We start from the raw sequence: 24,781 nt of genomic DNA on the forward strand, positions 1-24,781 counted from the left end.
AAATTAGTAATGTGATGCAAATTCATTTTATACCATTACTACTAATTTATTACTTTAACACTGCAACTTCTATTACTTGAAAATGTACTTAGGGACACCTTCATTATGATAAAAGCCTAAAAATAAAATTTGAACAGCTGGGTGACTCATTAGATGGGAACATAGTTTTTGCTTCCCATGACCCATCTCCATATTACATTGAACTTGGAGGGTCTCCCTCCACATTTTCTAATTATTTTTCTGGAAGCCCCATTATAGAAACTGAAAATAATCCACCAGTTTTGGTCTGAGCCCAAAAAATGCTGGAGAATTGTTCTGAAAATGGAAAAGCATCATTTTGACCTTGCAGAATACAGGGTGCACAGAGAACAGCACAGCTGCATGTTGCTTCATGCTCTGTTTATGAGATTGTTTATTCTGCAGTAACCCAGATAGAGGGTTCTTTGAATTTACATTTTGAAAGCTTTTGAATAAACAGGCTGTTTGCAATTTCAAGGCAAGAAGAAACCTCTCTCCAAGGTACAAAATCTTAAAGCAATAACAGGCTTGTGTGCTAAGTTCTCCTTGGTAGTCTTCTGGTCAGATTTTTTTCTCACACACAGTGATTATACATCACAGCATTAAAGACAACAGAGTTACAATTATATTACATTGCTCTAGCTAGAAAGTGAGTGAGCCATTTTTTCTTCTTTTTTATCTGAAGGACAGGGCAAAACTCTCTCTCCAGATAGGTTTTATAGTAAAACTCAAAATCCAGAACTGAGTTTCTCATATCAGTTTAATCCTTAATTCTACTATATGGAAGAAAAATGTATCAGTGGCATCACAGTGCTTTTTACGGTTCTTGCACAGAGATGGAGCTAAAGTTTGTCTAAACCAAAAGCTCTGGATAATTCCAAACTGAGATACACAAAGCTTAAAGAATCTTGTTTTATGGATGTGTATTCCTGTATTTTAAACCTGTTCACTACTGACTAGTCTAATGTTTGAAAGTCCTTAAGTTGTTAGCTTGAACTTAAATTTAAATGTGAACGTCAGCCAATAAAAGATGTTAATAAGCACCTCTGCACTGTTTTTCACAGCCATGGTGCTGACTACCACTAGCTGCTGTGATTTCAAATACTGTAACTGCTTAGGCAGCTTTAAATGAGTTACTGCAACTTAGTGTGTGATGAAACCACTTCCATGAAACTCGTTACAGCATGGCCTGAAGGGAAGCCTAATTTTGACCGTATTTATAGTAGTAAAGTCAATGGTTACCTTTACAGAAATGTAAATGAAAATAAACCAGCTCCCTTCTTAAGTTCTCACTTTCAAATCATGTTACAAAAAGTGACATGAAAAGAAAATGAAGATTCTACAGTTAATAAAGTAATTGTAGAAATGCAGCATGAATAATATGAATCAGGGTATGTATTAAGACAGGGAGGAAATTACTTTCCTACCTCACAGAAAATTTTGACACATTGAAAAGTTTCCTGTTTGAAAGTATCCCAAAAATTCTTAATGTTTTCATTAGCTAAACTTAAAAATGTAATTAGCTTGAGACAGTGGAAATATTTGCTTTGAATTTAACACTTCTTTTAAAAATATAACCTTTTTAGCTTAAAATATACTTAATTTTGGAATGAAAATAAATTGACTTAAAAACAGAATTTTCATATAGAAAATAGGATATTGTGGCAGTTACAAAACAATTAAGAGACAGAAGCACAACATTTTATTTCCATCAATTTTCCATAAGATTCATGCCTAAGATAAAGAGAGATTTTTTGACAAAAAACAGTCATTGAAAAATTCCTGATCAATTCTGGTAGATATATTCCACTTTCAGAACACCATTCATTCAGTGAGTCAGTTTGAATCATAGAAAGAGTAATTTTCCAGAATCTCATTTCAGATTCTGTATTTTTCTCATGTTGATTCTACTCTTCTGGAGTATTTAACTTGTATGACGTATATTATCGGTTGCTCTAAAGACTTGGACGACTGCTTTGAATTACCATATCAATGTGTTCTTCATGCACAGGCAATGCTGTTGGGAGAGCAAAAGCATAGCCAGTCGGAGCATTTTGTCCTCCGTTAACAGACACTAGCAGCAATGTACAAGTCTATAGTATGTTTCGTTTTTTTAAAATCAGAATCAAATGTTGACACTTGATATTTTGGGCTGATTTTCTAGTCATTCTTTGCCTCTTTCAGTTAGTATAATTTGGCCTGCCTTGAGCTCAGGTGCTTGTTGTGAAGTGTTCAACATAAAGTTGTGGAGCAATGGCACTACATAGATGCTGAGAGCTGAGGGGTATAAAACTTGTTCACTTGTACTCATAATACTGCTTGTGCATGTGGAAACTCTTAACTGTTCCTCAGTAAAATATTGCATAAACAAGTGTTACAGTTTTTGGAGTCTCAGTATTAAATAGAAACTAAAATGCTTATTCTGAGATTATGTCTGGAAGGGAAATATATGAGTGCAGAGACTGAAGTGACCAACCATATCAGTGTTGACAGGTTATCTCCAGAGAGCCCCATAATCAGTAGCAAAACTCCTGTGAGTTTAGTAAGACTTGGATATAGCCCAGCAAGAATCAATACTATCCCTAAAGCACTGAAGAAAATGTTCATGGTCTTTGGGGGCAAGTGGCCTGGAAACCTGGAATGTCTTCTTTGTATGGGTGTAAGAGCCCAAACCAGATCAGCATAAAAGCTTTTTATAAATAAGCATTTCCTCTGACCCATCATCCTGTTTCCTATGTAAATTCTGACTGAATCATTAAATCTCCCACTGTTCCCACTCTCCAGCTAAATGTGAAGTTGAAGACAGGCACGGTGTTCCCACCACTCAATATATGTTTATTTTTTCAAATGCGGAATTTTAGTTTGTCATGTTCCCTTTCAGTGGATGAGATTCCTTTTCCTCTGATTGCATTCCAGCTTGACTTAGGGGGTATAATACTCTATGGTATGGTATAATGGATTCTCATGTAACAGAAAATAGATGCTACTGTCTCTCTGTGAAAACATCACTGGTTTGGGAAAAGCCCAGAGAAGGATTTCTGTCGGAAACAAGTCTTTACCAGTCTTTACAGAACATAGCAAGAGTGGGTTGGTGACCAGGATGGACATAAACCCTGTATCTTTCTAGATACGTCACAGAGTCATCTGTTTGGTTTTAATGATTTGTATATAATTTGTTAAGTGATAGCTTCTTTATTAATCAGTGCACCATCTTGATTATCCATCTTAGATCCCCCATAAATAGCAAATAAAGAGAGGGAGGCATTGTAATTCAAAAGGCAAAATCTTGGTCTCCTGAATTTCCTAAGATTTTTTGTAATGTGAGATCAGTGTGACCAGGATTTAGGCTTTGACATTAAGGCAGGGTTGCCAAGCCTTGCCACATGCCCCATGATGAAACTCAGTTCTGTTGCTTAGCTTGTTACATTTTAGATTAGAAGAGAGGGCAGTGGTCTGTTCCATAGCCTCCTAAGTTCATGGCTTAAAAGTAGTTATGGGAGGTGAAGAGACTGTAGAAGGTAGAAGTATTCTTCAGAAGAAACTCTGGGTTTCAAAGTAGACAAGTACAAGTCCTGTTTGGTACAGTTCATCCAAATACAAGTGTTGCCTTAGTTAAGAAGGTGCTAGACTCTGTTCAGCAGTTACCGTGTACCTTAGTCCCTGGATAATATGCAGCACTGTTGTCTGGGCCATTTTTTAAGCTCCAAGTAAATGTAAAAAGATCAGGAGAACTTTTTGAACTTATACTGGCATGCTTTCAAAGCAGGTGGAGAGGACGTTCTTTGGAAGTGACTTGTTCAAATCATGCCCTTTCAGGATCATTAACCCTATCCCATAGGCACAGAAAATTTCAAGGGAATCTGAGGAAACGTCTGAATTTTAAACCCCTCAGACAAGTCACTCTTTGATAGTGACCTTTTAAATCACTTTATGAATTAGAAATCGCAGTGTTTTGCATAGAAAGGAAATGTACCGTACACTTGAAGAGGATCACAGTAGGTCGTGGAAACAGATTCTCTTACCCAGGGGAGCAATTCCCCTCTGGCTCACAGTCTCCATTTGTAAACCCCATGTGGCCTGGATGTCAAAACACTTGGCATCTCTCCTTTAAATGATTTGTCATGATTGCTTTTAAAGTTCAAAGCAATTGTTCATGGCCTCCCTTGAAAACCCACAATAAATATTATCATTGCGGATGAACTTGATGGTCTTTGAAGTTGTTTTGATTCTAAAAATGGTAGTAGGGCCTATGCATAATATTTCATTTCCCAAAATTATCTTGTATACTTACAGCACAAAAAATATGTACAATTGCTTTTTTTCACCTGAGATTCATTACTCAAGAAGTACTGCAGTAGGCTACACTCTGCCATCACTTTGCATTCCAGTGTGATTTTGCACAGGGAATTCATCCTGAACAGCAAACAAAGCCAAGGGCCTGATTCTGCATCAGTAAAACCAGAAACCTTTACAGCTAGGCTCAGCAGGAGCAGTATCAAAGTATTACGGCTAAACGCTGGATTGTCCTTTGGTGGCAGGACCACTAATACTCCACCTCAGAGGGAAATCAGCAGAGAGCTTGTAGTGACCAGTTTCTGAAGGATGAAAGCTAGGAAACAGATCTTAGGGTTTTTTTCCTTGTATGAAAAGTAACCTCAAGAGTCATTGCAGAGTAAACCAGTTTGACAGCAGGAGGAATAACTGTAGGATGAGAACTGCTGGAAGGAAAAATGCAGTTATCACTTTTTGGCACATAACAAAGCATCCATGAGAAGGAGTCTGGGATTCTAACCCACAAAAGGCTTTCTTTCTGTTTTTTGTTTTCCTTTCAAACCAGCAGAAAGAAAGATTTAAGCCTGGAAAGCAGAACAGTGGGAAGAGCGATTAGAAAAGCCTCAGTTATTAAAAGGAAGTTTAATCTATAGCTGTTTTGTGTATTGTGATTAGCAATATTTCCAGCCCCAAATATTGCACAATGATGAAACAGGACCTTAGTCATGAGAATGGCTTAAAAGTTATGTTTAATGTATGTATGAGAACACCCGGAACAAAGTTTAAGCTCGTCAAGCTTAAACAAAAACCACCCGCACAAAGTCACAGGAGCTTGGCAACACTACATTCTCTTGAGATGTCCAAATTTTGCTTTGTCCTTCCTAGTTTTCTTTTATGCAATTTATTTTGCCATAAGGCAGCTAGAATTTCAAATACTATCTGACAAAAAGTCCTGAGGCTATAGTCTCATTTTGCTAAGTAAATTAAAGTGAAATATTGGTGCTATGATTGTCTAGATGCATTTTTTGCTTTTTGCTTGTTTTGAACTAACCTACCAGGGTTTCTTGTTTCTTCCTGTTCTTAATTTGTTTTGATTCTTTCTTAGAATTCATTGCTTTGTTTTTTCCACATTTAGTTTTTTTTTTTAATTATGATTTTGTTGGGTTTCATTAAGAGGAACCATTCTATCATTCTGTCTTGTTTTTTGAAGTAAAATGTGCTTTATTTTGCATGAAAGACACTGTGTAGAATGAAGCTGTTGTTCTGTACAATTTCCCAGTTGGAAGCACTAGTCAATCTCAGTCTGATCTAATCTTCTGTCAGACATGTTTAAATAGTAAAAAAGGCTAGGTTCAATTTTTAAGGATCTCCACTAAAAAATGTAAACAACTTCAGCTTGTGCTCCATCTTCAACAGAAAATTACATCTTCTGAGTGCCTCAGGGAAAACAGCACCCATATACAGGTTATGTTTTTAAAGAAAGGTCTTAAGGAAGATAAAGGGCCCTTTTATCTTGGGGAAGGAGAGCAGAGTTATATTATAGTTTTGGAAAAACAACTGATTGTGCTAGAACTGGGAAGGAATGATGTCATCAAATGAGTACTCCTCCAGATGAGATTTACTGATGACTTTAAAGCCACAACCTTTCTTCCCTGATTAAGTTTCACTAGGTATTCATTGCCCAGCTCCTAGACGGCTCAATATCTTATTCCAAAAGTACTACCTGTTTTGCCTGCTTGTTCTCTTGCTGCTCCTTTTACCGCCTCTGGCCACTCTTCCTATTGCTGTTTCTCACCACTTCCACAGTTTTGCTTTGCTGTTGCTTTTCCCACTCTGCTGAGCACTTCTCAGCACTGCTCCCTTGGGATGCAGCTGCATCAGATATCAGGTGTGGGTCACAACACAGGTCTGAGCTCTAGCCCGTACCTCTTCACATTAAAGCCCTAAATCCAGGTTTGACTACAGGCATTTTGAATGGGATTAATTTCAGATAAGTGTCTTTGTAAGAGACAGAGGAAGTTATGCCTGAGCTAATCTTTCTTGGTTCCCTCTATAGTTACAGAAGAACTAAATACTAGTAGAGCATGATTCAGCCCATCCTGACTGGTAGTGACGTTCAAAGTAGGTGAGAAAATTTTCACCAAATACCATTTTGTCTCTGCTGACTACAATGCGGTTCCAAAAGCGACTATCTGAGATGTAAACCTCTTTGTTGTATATGCCTAAATTTAGATGAGAACAGAATCAGGAGAATATTACACTCTCTGGTTTTTCTACTAGTGGAAGGTGACTGGGAAAAAGAAGGATCCTTGTCTAGATGGGCCTTTTGTTGGACCCAGTACAGCTATTCTCATGTTCTAGAGGAAATTCACCTTTTGTGGCCAAAATTGCATATTTGTAGCTTATATTCAAAAAAGTGGCCACAGCGGTCTAAACTGAAAGATCAAAGCATGTGCTGTGATTTGCAGAGTGAGTATACTCCTAGGGAGGTATAAATGTCATATGAGACCTTTACTTCATCCTTCTCACTGAAAAGAATCTTTTCCCCCTTCTGTTGTTTCTTACCTTGTTTTAGGCTCTTTCCTTCCACTGTGACAACTGCATCACTGCTTGGTGTTGCTTCTTCAACTCTGCCTTGGAGCATGATGTCCAACAGCCTCTCAAATAAGAATATAGATGTTATATTCATCCCATCTTTAAAAGTTACTATTTTAACCATAAGTGACCAATACCATATATCACATACCTGAAATTAAAACAGATGGAGAAACGCTGAAAATGAAGCAAATATCAGCTAAGAAAATCCCTTCCTCGTCTCCTGAAACCATAAAAATAGCGACCAAAGAAAAATCAGGACAAGCAGACAAATTAGTATCAGGTGAATTACATGAAAGGAATAAATTATGTAGTGATGTTAGCGAAGGTATCAACCTTTCATAAGAAGGTTTGAAGTGATACAGGTAAGTTATATTTCATTAGAGCTGGGTTCTGTTTTCATCTTATTTTAAATTCAAGAATTCTGAAAATCAAAAAAAATATTGTCTGCCCGTGAATGGGTGGCAGCCACGGGGAACTGCTCTGCCTCTGACTGTCAGTAAAGAGAACTGTATTCGAGCGCTGCAGCAAGAGCTGTGGCATTCTCTAAGTTACGAGGGAGCTAAAGGGCTGAAAATCAGCTTTGTTGGAGAGTTCAGTTTGCTGCAGAGCGCGGTGTGCACACGGGGTGCCCGCGGCACCCGAGTCCTGCACTGACGGGGTGGCCCAGGAACGGGCCAGCCGCTCTCTGCACTGAGGAGCCCATGGGGCAGTTCATGACAATGGGCGAAGGGGAGACAAGGTCACTGACGGCGGGGGCTGAGAGAGGCAGGACTGTTTAGGTTGGAGAAGGGAAGGTTCTGGGGGGGCACTGGGACACTCCTATTAATAAATAGTCCAACCTCCACTTGAACCCTCCAATGCAACAACACAGAGTTCAAGCAAGGCAGCAGCTGATTCAGGAAAGCAGAGTGATCCCTGTAACCAGAACACTGAGGAGACAGCATGTCTGAAGGAGCTCGGCAGGATATTTGGGGGAAAGAGCCAGCTGAAAAGCAAGCAAGCAAGCAAGCACGTGAGGTGCGCGGGCAAAAACTGTCATGTCCTTTGGGCAGCGAGAAGACTTTGTTCTCTGCTGAGTCAAGGGGACGTCCTCAGTCTGGGACGAGATCTGACGGCGAGTCTAAGGTTTCAGCTGCCTGCTTCTGCTCAGGAATCTCTTGCCTGGCAAGGCGAGCGCATGGCCCCTGTCAGTGGTGGTGTGTCACTGCGGTGGTCTGTGTCACCCCGGCAGCGGTGGTGCTGCGCCACAGGGGTCGTCTGTGTCACCCCAGTGTTGGTAGCGTGTCACAGTTTATTGGCAGTGTATTGGAGCAGTACCTCTAAAAAGGGAACAGATTTTCCCCACAGTCTCCTAGGCTGAATTGCTCTAAGAAATACAGGGAGTGTTGTCACTGAGAAGCTAGCAGTTTACATGCTTTTATGTCTAGTACATTCAATGTTCTTTCTGAAGAGCAGTTAATTATAGTGAATCTATTTTCTATTACACTTGGCCATGGAACAATTGAAAAGCTGGAGGAAACAGATCTGTGTTCCAAAGAACTGTTGAATTACGTTCTATGAATTTATGGTAGATGGAGCATATATATAGAACTGATTACTCAGGCAGAGGGCTGTATTTAGGAACTCCATTAGTTGTTCTGTTTTGCAGAAAATAATTTTTTATCTGCACTTGTAATATTTAGCATCTTTAAAAGGTTCTTTCTTGGAAGTTATAACACGTTCATTTGAAGATGCTTTTCTGTAAAGATTATAGGAATTTAGAACAATCATATTATGAACGGATATATTTTGAATGTTATGAATTCACCAGTGATGCTGCCGGAGAGACCTGGAAAGTGTCAGGTGTGACTACATGACTCTGGGAGCAAGGGCTCTGGTGGACAAGATCATGGGGGCCCAGGTAATTTTCTGCTCTATTGTACCAGTTAGGGGGAAGGGTTTGAGGAGGAATGGACAGATCCTGTGAGTCAACAATTGGTTGTGTGGTTGGTGTCAGCAATAGCGTTTTGGTGTCTATGACCACAGAACCCCCTTTGAGGACCAATGACTGCTTGGATGAGATAGGATCCATCTGAGGAAGTGGGGCAAAATCATCTTTGCCAATAGGCTTGCCAACCTGCTATGGAGGGCTTTAAACTAGGAATGGAGGGGGAAGGAGAAAATGACCAATGATCAAGTGAGGAAGTAGTGGATGGGCTTAGCAAGAAAAGGGTGCAGGTTGATGTGAACAGAAGGGACCTTTTAATCAATAAAACAGGACGTCATCATGGCACCCTCTCTGAGGACTTTGAGGAAGAGATGGGATCCACCTGATAAGGTTGGGCAAGAGTATCTTTGCCAACACACTGGCTGAACTGCTGGGGAGAGCTTTAAACTAGGCATAGCAGGGGAGGAAGATGGCAATCCACAATCAAGTGAGAAATGGTGCACTGGGTTGGCAAGCAAAGGGTGCAAGGTCTTGTGTACAAGAAAGACCTCATAATCAACCAAACAGGGCTCTGTGGGGCCCACCTCAAGCATATGCACACAAATAAGGAAGTAGTGAGAGGACAGCATGATGGGGGAAGTGCTCTAATCCTTTCTGGGAAATCAGCACAACTGGATGCCTCTCTAAAGTGCTTGTACTCTAACATATACAATATGGAGAAAAAAACCAAGAGGAATTAGAAGTCTGTGTGCAGCTGCAGGGCTATGATCTCATTGGGATCATGGAGATGTGGTGGGACAGCTCATGTCTGGAGTGCTGCAATGGATGGATACAGGCTCTTTAGGAGGGACAGGCTGGGAAGGTGAGGAGGGAGAGTTACCCTTCATGTGAGAGAGCAGCAGGAATGCATGGAGCTCTGCCTAGTGACAGGTAAGGGGCCAGCTGAGAGCTTGTGAGTCAAGCCTAGTGGGTAGCCCAAGGTGGGTGATATAGTGGATGTCTGCTATAGACTGCATAATCAGGAAGAAGTAGATGAGGCCTTCTTCAGACAAATGGAAGAAGACTCCTGTTCACAGGCTGTGGTCCTCATGGGGGACTTTAACTGCCCTGATATCTGCTGGAGGGACAGCATAGCAAGGTACATGCAATCCAGGAGGTTTCTGGAGTGCATTGATGACAACTTACTAACACAGGTGATTGAGGAGCTGATGAGGGCTATCTTATTTGACAGGACTAATAGTTAAAACACTGTTCAGCAAAGTATTCTGGCACATGTAAATGGACTCGCAGGCTTGATTCATGCTTTTAGTTATACATATAGTCACTTATTTTCCAATTCAGATCATACATTCTGGGTTCCTCTACCCAGTAGGAAACCCTCTATAAGAGGGTTTTGTTTGTATGTCATAGCAACACACTTCAGACATGTCTTTTTGTGAGTATCAACAACATATTCACAGAGATCAAAATATGGCTACTGTGGATCAAGGTCACTTGAATCATATCTCCCCAGGAGACATGTTTTAAATATTTGTCACTAAGCACCTCACAGATGTTAAGTTTATTATTCATCCCTCATTTTTTGGCATTATCATTTATTTCTTTGTAACAACTGCAAAAAACAAAAAACAACAACAACAAAAAAAACCTCATCATTTCTGGCAGTAGTTGGAAAGTTATGCAATGAAAGACCCATTACCAGATTGTCCTACAATTCATCATGCCTAAAGTTATTATCACATAGTTCCTCCCCACCCTATTTTGTGGCAGAACCCCAGCTCTGCTCCTTGGGTTTCCCGTCTCCCCACCCCCCAGTCTCAGTGGGTACCTGACGATTCCTCCCATTTGGACTGCCTTCCCATAGGTGCCCTGGTCATCCCCACCCAGGAGTATTACCTGCCTGCAGGCTTGTGAATGCAAACTAAAATCTATTGTATTCCCCCTAGCTGGTAGGCGGTCTGAAAGAAAAGCCTAAGAGGGTGAATTTGCATGTATCTTTGAAAACCAGTGATAATATAAATGGGAATCTCACTGTATTTCCATAGAAGCCAAAAGCTAATGAGCTTATTTACTCTTGTACAGAGTTGTACACTTGGAATAAACAGAAGTTCAGAGAAGAGTTAAAAGCTCTCCTGATTTTGAGATCAGCTCGTCCACAGTCAGAAGAAGATGCCAACTACTTGAAGTGCCTCACAGGCATACTCAGGTGCTGAAAAATACCACACTTGGCTGCTGCTGGAGCCAGTAACTTCCATTACGAAGTATGACAGCATGATGATCTTTATGTGACTGTGTCTAATAAACTGAGATCAATAGTGACATTAGTCATGAGGCAGCTGAGTGACTGGTGATGCCCAATAATTTTTTCAGGTAATTTGATTCTCGCATTAAGAGTCAGATTTTCAAAAGAGTTCATAGCTCAGTAGCACCATCTGCAGCTCCCACAGCTAAGACCAGGCTTGGAAAACTGCCTCTGTGTGGGCACCTTCTCCCAAAGGCTTGGAAAAATTCACTAATACTGCACTCATGCTAATTAGTCTTCCTGTGGATACAAAAATACTTTTGTGAACAGAACAATATTAACCTAGCAGAGAACTTAGCTGGTATCTTAGCTTTCTTATGGCTAGCTTGGGAATATCTAATCCAGCATTGCCCTGGACCATATAGAGAGGATTTTAAATTTTGCATAATACAGTTTGGCTTCTGAAGAGCTTCTGAAAGAGAAAAAGCAGTTATGTAATTCAAAATTGAAGTGCATTAACAGATTTATGTGGGGAAGTTTTCACAGTGCCTTTGCTCTGTGCCTATATTAAACCAAGTCTATTAATAGGGTGGAAATGTTATGGATAACTCCCATGAACTTTCACATCAAACTCAAATTGAAACTGTTCTAAGGTTAAAAAAAGGCTTTCTGTGTACTTTCTGGGACTTGTTTTGCTTACCTCTGTGCTTCTTGCTTACTAGACAAAATGAGAAATGGAAGGTTCAAAATGCAGCTTGAGAAGCTGTTCTCATGGTATGCCCGACCTACAGGCATGTACAGCCTACAGCCCGACCTCCTGCCTCCTGGCAGCCAGGACCATCAGAAATGGCCAAAGGACTTAGTTCTGCTTTGTAGAAGAAAGGGCTCAGCACATTCCTGATTAGAATTGGTAATCACAACAAATAATTAATGCAGAAAATATAGCCCTATTTTTGTTGGTAATTTTATGAGATGGGTTGATTGTTTGAGATTCAGTGACTATTCTAGCCAAAGTGTTTCAGTCAGGAGTTTGAGTTCTGCCAGTGATTCACTGGTTATGATTGCATGTATTGCTTCAAGTGTTTGACACTCTAAAATTATATTGAATAGGAAGATTATGACAAGTGGTGAAGTCCCTCCTGTGAAAACCTCTCATTTTAAACCTGAAATTTGCTTTACACCATGCTGATCCATCAGTTTTTTAGGCTGATCCATTATCATGAAAAATCTTTTGCAGGTACTAAGGTATATGTTATATGTGTAAATTTAGTGCTAAACATTTATTGGGTCAAGTTCTTCACCCACAAATAATTCTTCACCCCACAGTTCAGCAAGTACTGTAATTCTTGGGCTACATTTTGTTGGCATTTGGCTCCCAGGTGTCATCCAGGAAGACACTAATAGATTTTCCAAAATGGGTGAATTTTCTGAGATTAAAAACTGTCTATTGCTGTGATCATTATGCCAACTAATCAGCAGAGCTAAAATGATGTTACTGAAAAGATGCACAACTTTGCAAACACTGAAAGTTCTCAGGCTGCTGTTTCAATCTGCAGTCCCGTTTATTCATTTTTCCAACACATAATCCCAAGTTACACTGAGAACTCTGCTTGTGCTGATCACACACATACGTATCAGTGCACTTGAACATGCACACACAGTTTTACAGAGGAACAATTATCTCTTGTTTGTTCCCCTTGGCTTTTGCATGAGGGATGGTTAGTGTTCTGTTTCAGACACTTCTAGCTGGATATCCCTTAGACTCGTTAATCTGTTCCACTTATGTACTTGATTAATAAATTGCTCTGCTAATTCAAATAATCAATTTAAATTGTATCATTGTGAAGCAAATGCTGTTGAAGACACTGTCTGGTCTCCTCTCTGTGGGGAGACTGGAGGATCGTCTTTGCAGAGAGCTGTCTCTGTGGCATGCGATGTGTATAAAGCCGTATCATTCAGATTCCCAAATCTGACCATTGTCGTATCCTTCCTTCTCATCCACACTTCTGTTTTTAAGGTTGGCTTGACTTGTAAGTCCCATTCTGTCCATATTCCTCAAGCTAATTTCTAATACTTTTTCTCTTGCATTTTATCCACTTACCCAAGAAGGTATTGGCATCATCCAAGAACTTCTCCAGACGTACCATTCTTGATCTTTTTCTCTCACATTCCCATCTTTACACCTGTGTGGTCTGTCCTATAGACTTCATTACCAGCACAGAAAACATGAAAAGACTGTCAAAGAAAAAGAAAAAGAAAATGATAGAACTGATGCTAGCAGATTGAACAGAATGATGGTTTAGAAATGTTTTATTTTTATTATCATGGTTTTGCTTTTTAATCATTTTTTCTACCTTTCAGATTGTCTAGATTTGACTTAAAATTTCTTATGCTTGTTTTTTAATTTGAGATGAAACTTGATAAAATGTTGTCTGCTCACTGTTGTGATAGAAGTTGTCTACTCTAATTTAGATGGCTCTTTGAAGCTAGCAAAATTGAACTTACGATTAGTGAGTGGCAGAATTAAGGACTAAATGTTGCAGATAAAGTGGATCAAATCAAAGTGATCTTCTGTAATTCTGATTTAGACTATCATGAGAAACTGACTGCTCAGTATAGGTAATGACCCAAAAAATGTTTCTGATGATGCTTTGTAGGCTTTATCTGCAACAACACAGGAAATCAAAACATGTACACAGTAAAACAGAATTTTGAATTCTCAGGTAAACATGAAAACAACACAAAGCCAAGAAAGACCTAGAAACCATAGCATTGATTCAAATCTTGATTCAAAATCTTAACTCTTTTGTTTTGGAGCATATTTGACATATGTCTTGAGGCATAATCGGCAGGAAACATAGCACAAGATCATGTAATGTCTTTTTTCAAATGAAGTATCCTAGAACCCTGCTCTCAGCTGTGCTATAAATATAACGTTAGCTGTCCCTCCAAGAGGTGGTAAAATCTCGGAAGGAGAACTGCCTCAGTTCAGCACTGTGCCTGGCTTTGGCAGTGGCACAATCGTCCATATTCCGCAGAGAATTCAGGTTACCAAATGCTTCCAAGGCAATGCCTAGAGGCCTGCAGGTCCAATTCGACAAATCACAGACAGGACTAAAGTAGACAATATTATTTGCATCCATGAATCTAGTTGACTTCCAGAAGATGTTTTTTTAGGGATGCTATGAATGCTTGGCATAGACATTACGCTTTAGCTTGCCTATCAGTAAATAGGAAACAGGAAATTAATATCGGTTTTGTTAATTAAACACACTGTCCTTAGCTCGGTACCCAAATAGCAACTTGGCTACATACAGTAACTCTCATATGTTACTAAGTTTCCTGAAATAAGGCTACGTGCTGGATGACTCTTGCCTTTGCAACAATTTCCCTGTTTGTTGATATTAAAATCTTCTTGTAGCTTCCCAGGAACATAAGTATTATGCATTTCAGAATGGCATGTACTAAGCAGAAATTCATGCTGACTTTTGAAGAATCTTCAACACAGTGAGGATAGCCCAAAAAGTAGTTTTTCCATTTTTCATGTGGAACTACAGTTATAAACATGAGAGAAGCATTTATTAAACAAAGCCTTTTCTACCCCAGTGTCAAGTACAATTCCATGCAGTTTGAATTTCAGCTGTAAAAATTTTTCATTACTAAAGACTTTATCTTCTCTGGAAATCAATGTAGTGTCTGAATGATATGTTGTGAGAACCCATACCAATAAGGCATGTTTTAACAGAAGCGTGCAGTGTTTAAAGGGCTGGGCGTCTGACTGGGTCTTTCTTAAAAGTGACGGCATTTTTTAATGAAGATAATTTTGCATGTCTTTTGCCTGGCAGTCCCCGTAATTAGATATTTCAGTACTTACAACTTTCCTAAAGTTAGACTACAAATTTGAGGACTTCAGCCATTTCTTCCTTTATGGACCTACACAGTTCCTATAGTAGGATCCCAGCCAAGGATTTGAAGCCCCTGTGGCATACTGTAGCACAAATAATATATCACTAATTAAGTGATTCTGGATAGCAGGAAATTTTTGCAGGCTGCTAACTGTAGAAAGAGGAATCATTACAATCACAGATAAGCATAATGTAATTAGGACACTATACTCAAATACACTAAAAAGTCCAGTGAAGTGTCTCGTATACAACCAGGCTGGACAAAATATCCTGTGGTTAGAATCAATCCCATACTGGCAAGCAGATGAAAGCTCAAAATGCCAGACTTCTAAGATTGGTTTGTTCATGTTTTTGTTCAAAATCTAAGCAGCCAAAACTAGAGCAGTTTTTCAGTATATCAGGGATGGGTTGCCTGCGTGTCCAACCACAATCCCTTCATAATCATGGCACCAGTCAACGGGCAGAAATATCAGCAGATAAAGCCATTCTGCACTACTCACTTCTAGCCAGAGGTTCTAGATGACCACGACAGACATGACGACTCATTTTCCTCTGGTCAGTGTATTCAGAACTATGGTAGACATTTGTCCATTGCTCGGGAAGAAGAAAAAAATGTTGCATGATTTCTCCATCACCTTGTCCTCCTGTACAAATCCAACACAAGTGTCCAGTATGCATGAATCACGCTATATTTGGCTTCCAAATTATTTACTGACATGCACACTGTGCAAGTTCACAAACTTTTTAGTGGGACACCTGTAAGTACATAACCTTCATTAAATATAAATCTATAAATTTTTTAAAGAATTGAAAGAAAATATATGATGCTTAAATTTCTTGGGGAAAATACTAAAAAAGCCCAAGAGAACAAAAGTCTTTTGTCAGAGGCCTGTGATTGGCACAGAGTTAGGTATCACTCCTTTGTTAGTCCTTCTAGGACATTCACTATTCTGATGTCATAGGTACATTCTTAGTACACAGGTCATGTGAACATGACTTACACAGCTGTATTTTTAGCTTGAATGAATACATATTTTATGAGAGGAAGAGCTTCCTTCACAAAAGAGCTTGCAAATGATGTGAGACTTATTTTTTTCCCACAGACTGTTACACATAGGTTGCAGACATCAAGAGTAACAAAAGCTTTTAATTCAGCTAGCTAGGACAGCTGCATGAGTTAAAACATGGCTCTAAGTTCATTGATACTTGTCTCTGCTACCAGATGTTCAACTTGTTTGCTCTGACACTTACTCAGAACTCTGTAAATTAAAGAATAATCTGTGATTACATTGTACTATGTACTTTATTACACTAAAGATTGTAGCAATTTCCTCAAAAAACTGTACAATAGTTGAGGACCAATTATGGCTCAACATATGCTATGTTCGCTTTGTAAACCTTTTCTCATGCAGAAGATGGTTCAATTAAAGCTGTCTAAATGATATTTCTGCTGCCTCACTGATTCCACATGAACATAATATCCAGCCTAATGCTCTATGTGTATGTGCATTTTGACTCGCAAATAAAAGAGAGTCAGGTTCACAGGTCTCAGAGTGCTTATATTAACTTCACGCCATACATCACTCCTCCTCCTCTCCCACAAGGGAAATATAAATCTCCCCAGACAGTCCCAAGGGAAGTATAAATTAGAATTTCTTTCAAAATGACTTTCCAGTTTTTACTTCCCTGCTTTCTCATTTTTTTTACCCTGAAGCTCATGAAGTCCTTCTTTCTGGGAGTGGGCAAGGTTTTTAAGTGGGAGAAGGGTAACAAGGGTGTCCTGCTATGCTTCAGTCTTTTCCCAATATGATAATGGTGCCCTGGGATCTCATCAGTGAATTTCACAATATTTAATGTAAGAAATCCAGAAAAAAATACAGTCTCCAAGTAGGCATCCTTTTAACAAAGCCTAAGACACTGAACAAGTCTACACAGTAATGTTAATTTAGTCCTGCCTTAATGTGCTGGGCAGCAATACCACAAACTCACTAAAACACCACAAAATTTCTCATGCTTTGACCCAATATAAATCAGGAAAGTTGAATCTTTACATTGAATTTGCTATTTGGATGTGATAACTGCAGATATCCAAGGAGGAGCTTCTCACATCACTTCTCAGCTCTAGCAGATGGTCCAAGGACCCCTGGTGCCCTCAGTGCTAGGGCACGTGGGTTAGCTTCACCCACCATTGCAAGCAGGGAACAACTGCTTAATCTGCTGCTATTACGTTCTGCAGAACAGCAACGCCTCTGGGTGCACAGAAGAGGGGAAACTTTGTTTGGACTAAAGAGAAATGTGAGAATTCAACACGTTTGGGAGAAATGCTAAGCTCTGTGATTGAGTGAGCCACTCTAGTGGCACATACTTTTCTTTTTATGCCTCAAATTAGGACCAGGCACATAGCTGGATGGCCCTACATATATGGTCACTGTGCTCAACACGACCACTGAAAATCTCTTCATATTATAAAATTTTGCTGGTGGATTGGAGGGAATGAAGGTGATGGTAGTGAGGGTGATAAGGGAATTGTAAAACTGATAGGATGTTTTAACTCCAAAGTATTACAGATGTATCCTCCACAGATAAATAGTGCATCATTCAGAAAATTACTACTCCCATGTTGCAAATCATTAACTCAGATGCAGGGCGAGCAGTTGTCTGTAGGAATAGAGCATTATTAGATAGGGTAATTTCTCCTTCGTTTATGTTATTACATTTAATACTTGCAAAATGGATAAAGAACAAAGTCTGCATTCCTAAAACCTTGCAACTTCATTTTAGATGTGAAATGACAATGAGAGGAATCTGGCGAAGAAGGCAATAAGTGGGGCTAAGGCAATAAGATTACATTGCTAAGCAGCATGTGCATTTTTAGGTAGTTTGGGGGCTTTTAAAATGTTTTTATTGATTCACAAATAGTGTCCATCCCAGAGTTAAAACTTTTAATGAAACAACAGAAGAAGTGGCAGTGGGAGAACTGACAGCAAGTTTCATGCGGGTGGCATAAAAGGAAGGAGATTTTTGGTGGGAGCAGAGAAACTACATTGATACCAGCACAATTGGTGTAGCAGGAGTTTGTTTTAGTAAAAGGCTGGATTTGGACAGAGCATTAGTTATATGAAACATTTATGGCAGGGACATATCATTTAAACCAGAAACAGCTATTTAGACAAAATGTTGTGGGTATGAAAGTCTAAGCTTGAGCCATGAGTCTAAAGGGAAGCCAGCTAAGAAACTGGCTACAACCTGCAGAAATGATTACTTCAGAAAAGGACTGATCAGAGCTGGCTATAGAGAACATCTTTAAAAAAGGAGACTGAATTCATCAGGATTACATTTTGTAGCAACCATGGCTGTTCAGGCAAGTCCTTCACCGTCCACATTACTGATCACATTCATATACAAGAGCAGAAAGATGCAAGACTTCAGGTACACGTTCAGAACAAACTAAATCTGCTGTCATGGTGATCTCTTCATCCTGAATTGGCACAGAAGGGTCACCACCAGAAGGCACATTAGGGACCTCCGCAGGTGTGCCAGAGACTTTGTGTCCAAAGGGCAAACTTAGGTTTTATGACTTAAACCTTGGAAAATACTGTTCAGTCCTTGAACATCGAGTCTGCCATATTAGACAGACCTGTTTTTTCTAGCTTTTCTTCATGTCTCAGCAATGACAGAGGGTTGAGCAGAAGATATAAATCCACACATAATTCAGTGCAAAATGAAAAGCTACACTAGTGAAAGAAAAATAAATTCTCACGTATAACAATGAAGAGAAAGAGATAGAGGCCAAACAAAATTTAATAGAAAAGTTAAATGTTCCTCAAAATAACCAGTGACTTACTAGTGCTGGAAACGGCAAGGTCCTCGTGAGTACCTGTAAAGAAACTGCTCAGTCAATGTGAGATTTGCATTGTATGATACTGTTTCCCTCCTTCCTGCCTCTGCCTCTGATGGATAACTGCTGACAGTCAGTTCTTACAAATGATTACCAATATCTTAGGAAGACACCTAAAGCTGAAAACATTATAAGCAGTCCAGAGTGCAGTAAGAATAGTTACATGGGTCAGGACCTGCCAGTGTCACATTTGATTGCTCATATTCCATTCGGTATTAAAATTGCCTGAATATAATGCAACATGAAATGATAATGTTAAATACATTCAGATGTGGCTGAAACAGTTAATTTGTGTGTCTTTTTAGGGCAGAGTCCTATTTTTATGCTATAATACTAAGAACAAGGAAAATAACTTGGAAACACTGTACTTCTGGAAATGCAATATTTCTGACTTGCTCTTTATTTGTAGATCTACTTTTCTTTAATATACTTTAATAATCATGAGTTTATAACATCAAATGATCTAAATTTTAAAATACCATGGGGACTTTCGTTAGACCAAATTACCTTATTAGTGTTAATCTGAGTGAGCAATACCAGAAGTCCCATTGACTGGTTTCTTTCCTTTACAAAAAGTTTTACCAGGCAAAAATGTTAAGCTGGTAAGATACAGTTAATTTAGTTTCTGTTTGTGTCATAATCAAATGGCTACTGTTTGCATTCTGCAATTGGGTAAAAGATACTTAAATGGACAACATTTGTTGTCTTCCAGGAAGTGGTCATCAGAGGGGCAAAAACCTTCCAGGATGTATTTTTTTTTGTCGTAATAACCTTCTCTAGTGACAGCAGTAGCCTCCTTGGAAAAGGAGTAGGGGAAGGAAGGAAGAAACGTACAAATAAAGGAGTATGGGCCTTGGTTTGCAGCATGACAACGCTGTTTCAGATCAACATTATGACTAAAATTTTTTACCCATATTTGAAATTTGGTGCTTTTTTGGAAGTACAGCTATTGGGCTTGATTTTCAGAAATTCAAAAAGCATATAGTTCATGTCACTAACAACTACAGTTGTCCAACATTTTATAATGTAATAATTGTAATTATGAGTATTTTATTACAGTTATATATTTATTATACAAACATGTTATATCTAAACATTTATATTTAAATATAATTATATTTATAACTATAGGTTAGGCTAAAGGTCCATCCAAAGCTGAGGACTCCACATTTTAGCGAAAGGGACTCATAAAAAAAGAAAAAAAACAATTAAACAATTGACACTTGCATGCAAAGTCTTCACTGTGTTGTGATACTATACAGTTTTGTATATAATGGGAATCTTATTCTTCCATCAGAAGTGTTCTGGCCACACATGCAAACGCACCCCCTACAGTTAGGTTAGATAAGGTAGTATCTATTGTCATTTAGCATCTGTTGGGCTGTTAAATCATTTTCTCTGTATCATTGCAAGACAATTTGCAAAGTCTAGCAGAATCTGCTGGAAAGCATATTGCTAAGCATATGGTGTATTGTCTTTATGCATTCTTCATTTGACTTATCCAGAATGGCTCACTCTTTAGCCAGTTCACTGGAGTCAATTGCCTCTATCCTCTCTACTAATTCTATGGGTTTCAAGCATTTTTCATTTCTGGAACTGTAAATATTTTCCAGGGAATCTATAGACCCTAAAGTAGCAAATTTACATCTTACAAAAATAGACTTACTTTCCTTAGGATGTAATATCACAGATATTTTTTCCAACAGGAAAAATGTTTAAGGAAACCTGCACATCCCTCCCAACTGCTCCTTGTTTTCATGTTATGCCACAGTTTGCCATGTTCCTGAGCTTTGCCTATATAACAGATTGTTGAGTCACAACAATGCCAGGGTTAAAAATAAACCTAGCAGCAGAAAAGGGGTTTTGTTTGTTTGTTTTCTACCTGTCTGTTCTTGTTATCTACCTGAAATAGTCTTTCTTTCCAGGATGCACCGACCTTCACAGAGCCTTCTAGAGATATGCCATGGAAACCAAAAACTTTGTGATCACCTCTTGACTAAATGATCTCCAATGATCTAGTTTTGTACAATGTCATATCATTATTAGCAAGAGATTATTAGCAAGATCGTAGCCTGTATTAGTAAGAACTTAGCCAGCAGGTCCGGGGCAGTGGTCCTTCCCCTCTGTTCAGCCCCCATGAGACAACACCTGGAGTGCTGTGTCCAGTCCTGGGCTCCCCAGTACAAGAGAGACATGGACCTACCAGAGAGAGTCCAGCAGAGGCCACCAAGCTGGCTGGGGGCTGGAGCACAGGACGAACGAGGAGAGGCTGAACAAACTGGGCTTGTTCAGCCTGGAGAAGAGAAGGCAAAGGCCTTAGTGCTGTCTACAACTACATCATTAGAGGGTACAGAGAAGACAGAGCCAGACTCTGCTTGCAGGTGTATGGCAGTAGGATGAGAGGCAATAGACACAAATTGGAACATGAGTAATTCTGATTAGATGCTAGGTTTTTTTTTTTTTTTTTTTTTTTTACCATAAGGGTGGCCAAACACTGGAACAGAGGCCCAGAGAGGTTGTGGTATCTACATTCTTGGAGGTGTTCAAAACTCAACTGGGCATAGCCTTGAGCAACCTGACCTAATTAGACCAGCTCTGAGCAGAGCTTTGAACTAGATGACCTCCAGATATCCCTTCCAACCTGTTATTCTATGATTCTGTGATCCTATGATTCTGTTAAAAAGCTATTAAGAAAATATTTCCCTTAATGAAAAAGGTCATCTTTGAAAACCAATTCAAAGGGTGAGACTTGTTTCACCTAACATTAGCTGTCTAAACCTGAGGGATCTGGTCCAAGCCAACTGTGTAGACTCCATCATGATCCCTGATGATGAAGAGGCATCTCTGTGGGGTGATTAATCTCATCCTAGTTTAGAAGTCTAAGACATGTGAGGTCAGATAACTTTTGGGAGTGCCTATCTCTCTTCATTATGATTGAGGAACCTAAAAGGCTAGCTTAAACTAAACTCCTAAGTTTCATATGGCTCAAAAGAATCCTACCAAAAAATGAAAGAACATTAGGTATTTGCCAGATATGGAGAGCAATTGTTTATGACTGGGATTAGAGATCTTGCAGAATACAGGAAGAATGCTTTCAATAATATGAGGCTTTTTATTTGCACTGCCACAGCTCTGCCACTGTCCTAGATACGCACTGGTGCCATGTGTCTATGAAGATACTTGAGATCACATGAAGACTTATGGCCTTCCACATGGGATTTTCAGAAATTCTCTCAATATCGCCTAGTACCGGTGCAGCTTCACTGATACAAATGATGCTGTGAATCACAAGCTCCAAGTATTATCATCCACATCACTTTATAACCTTCTCATAACATAGCATGGTTGGGAAACACACTTGGAAAAGCCTGCATCTCTTAAATATGAGCACTCTATCCCTTATATTTTGAGAAATTAAACAGAAACTTGCATCTAAAGACAGTGACTACAAGAATGCCATTGAAGTGAAATCAGCCTAAGCTGGCAATGAGGGACAGTACCCATTACTGCTTACTCTGGGTGCTGGACACTTAACATGCATAAGAGGAGCAAATTTAATCCCATCATTCCTTGCAATAGTTGAGGTCTGCTTAAGATGTGGAATTTTTGTTGACTTATGGAAAAACATTATTTTCTACTCCTGAATTCTACTCTCAGAAAGAATCTTTCTACAGCTGTAAGAAAAATCCTAGGAATTCTTATTAAGTAGAAGTTATAAGTGACCACAATATTAAGAAGTTAATAAGCCATGGGCTCACTTTTTACCTTCTACCATCAGTCAGAGGAACACTAGATAAGGCCAGATACCAGCCTTAGATCTTTCACCTGTAGGGAATTAAGAGATTCCTGGCTGTGTCAGATTTGTCTGAATCTACTTTAAACAATGAAGTTTAAAATGAAAACTACATTTGTTTTAGTGAAGATTCTTGATTACAACATTAAAAGTAAGGTTATGAAAGAAAAGTAAAACAGAAAACAGTTAAAAATGCACTTATCATCTGTGTCACCTCACAGCCATTTCCCCAGTTACTCCAAAGTTTGTTGGCCATAGACACTTAAGTGTTGATTTAGTTGCACTCAGACTCCTATTTGGGGCCTTTCAGTTGTTTTTGCCAAAGTTAGGATTTTTGCTTAAAACTGGACACAAATGAAACTAGAAACTGTGTCTCAAGAACGCAACAATGTTCTTTACATTTTTTTTCTATAGCTTTGTTTTGCTACTTGGCATCTAGGAGAATGTCGAACCAGAGGAGTTGAGCTTAACTAAGAATATCTTCCCTTTTATGTCCCAGGTGCTGATTCATCAATCAGTATTTTTTTTTTCTCTCAGGAAAATGACAATTGAATTACAAGCACAAACTTTTATTGCAACATTTTGCAAATTCAGCATTATAGGATTTTCCTTGGGCAGCAGGTCTGACTGTCTTTTGGTTTGGTAGCATTTTAAAGAGGCCCAAGGTGATATATTAGTACCATAGGTGAGGGAGCTCCCTCCTCCTCATTCTCCTATTTCCTGCAAACATACACAGACATGCTATTAAATTTAGAGATCATGCAAAAAACTTGTTTTTTTTCTCTTTGCTTCCCTCATCACCGTGATCACAAAACAGATTCCCTGGAAGCAGACTTTCTAAGGTAAGTTGTACTGAAATGAACGGTGAATCTCTTTTAAAACATTTTGAATGAATTAGTATAACTCCATTCTGAAACACCAATTCATCACTAGACAAATATCTCTAGTTTCCTTTCTGTAATATCAGAGATTATCTTGCTAGCAATACATATAAAAGGTATAGATCTGAAAAAAAGTCCAGTCCAGCTCTTGGATGCTTGATCATTAGATATGGGTGTACTGGTCACACAAAAATAACACAACTTCTGAACACTGACATCAGAGCAGACATTACATGGAGCTACTTAGATGTCCTTTTCAGTCATTATTACTTGCACTGTAAAGCAATTGAGTCATATTTTTTTGCTGTTCTTGAAAACACAGGTTTGAAAATAGAACATTGAAGTGACTGGTCTAATAGCGTACAAACCGAAGCCACCAAGCCACTATGAAAAACGAGAAGGAAATGTCAGAACTGTATGATTGACATTTGAGGTCGACTCCCCACACTACTTCTGCAATGCAGGCCAGAGCCCTGGCTTGCCAAAATAAGTGATTCAGGCATGTTTTATCCGAAATACAGATAAATATGGATATCCAAAATTTGTAACCTAGATTATCTGCATGCAAAGAAAGATTCCAGTTTATTGTGGGTGCTGCTAATCATTTACAGGTACCCGATAAAGGTATTAGTGTTGCAAAATAACTGACGTTTGCCAGCTGCTGCTCTTCAGATAATTGCTGCGTTAATGTGCTGCTGGCTGAGCGCAAGGGCGAGCGATCACGCAGCCGGTGGTGGTGCAGGGCAGGAGAGGAGCGGAGAGCTAGGAAGCGTTTCAGCCTTTCTTAGCACGCGGTAACACACTCGCCCTCACTGACAGCTGTAGGCATAGTCCAGCTGTCTGCTACCAGCTGAAAGGTCATATAAACACCTACAGGCACTTTTCCTTTCTTCAGTGTTTGCATAGCCACCTGCCAAGTTGCAGAGGGTGGATGGTACCTGCGAACTGGGGAAAAAGGCGCCTGTTTACAGAACAGACGGTTCGGCGCGATGAGCCTTACCGCGCTCCCTCCTGCTGCCCTTCCCTCTCGCTGCCGCTGCCCTTGCCCTTGCGCGCGTCATCGCCCTGCGCCTCAGCACCAGCGTTCGTACGCCGGATCCGTGAATCACACCAGGGAACAAACCTAGCTTTTTTTTTTTTTTTACCGTATTTTCCGAGGTTTTCTTTAAAGCGTAGGGTGATAATGAGCGGCCAAGAGGGAGAGAGGAATGTGAGAGTAACTTATACCATTATCTCTCCCAAAGACG

General features: G+C 39.4%; 1 long non-coding RNA gene across 1 annotated transcript; it reads right to left on the reverse strand.

The window, feature by feature from the left end:
* Positions 1 to 443: 443 nt before the first annotated feature.
* Positions 444 to 24,619, reverse strand: LOC135327174 (uncharacterized). The gene is made up of 5 exons (XR_010387323.1): positions 24,535 to 24,619; positions 13,159 to 13,292; positions 7,037 to 7,108; positions 6,856 to 6,947; positions 444 to 4,733 (listed from the first exon to the last, which is right to left on the reverse strand). It is a non-coding gene; the product is annotated as an uncharacterized LOC135327174 (long non-coding RNA).
* Between the last annotated feature and the right edge of the window lie 162 nt (positions 24,620 to 24,781).

This window comes from Dromaius novaehollandiae, chromosome 1 (assembly GCF_036370855.1).
Source record: "Dromaius novaehollandiae isolate bDroNov1 chromosome 1, bDroNov1.hap1, whole genome shotgun sequence".
NCBI classification, from domain to species: Eukaryota; Metazoa; Chordata; class Aves; order Casuariiformes; family Dromaiidae; genus Dromaius; species Dromaius novaehollandiae.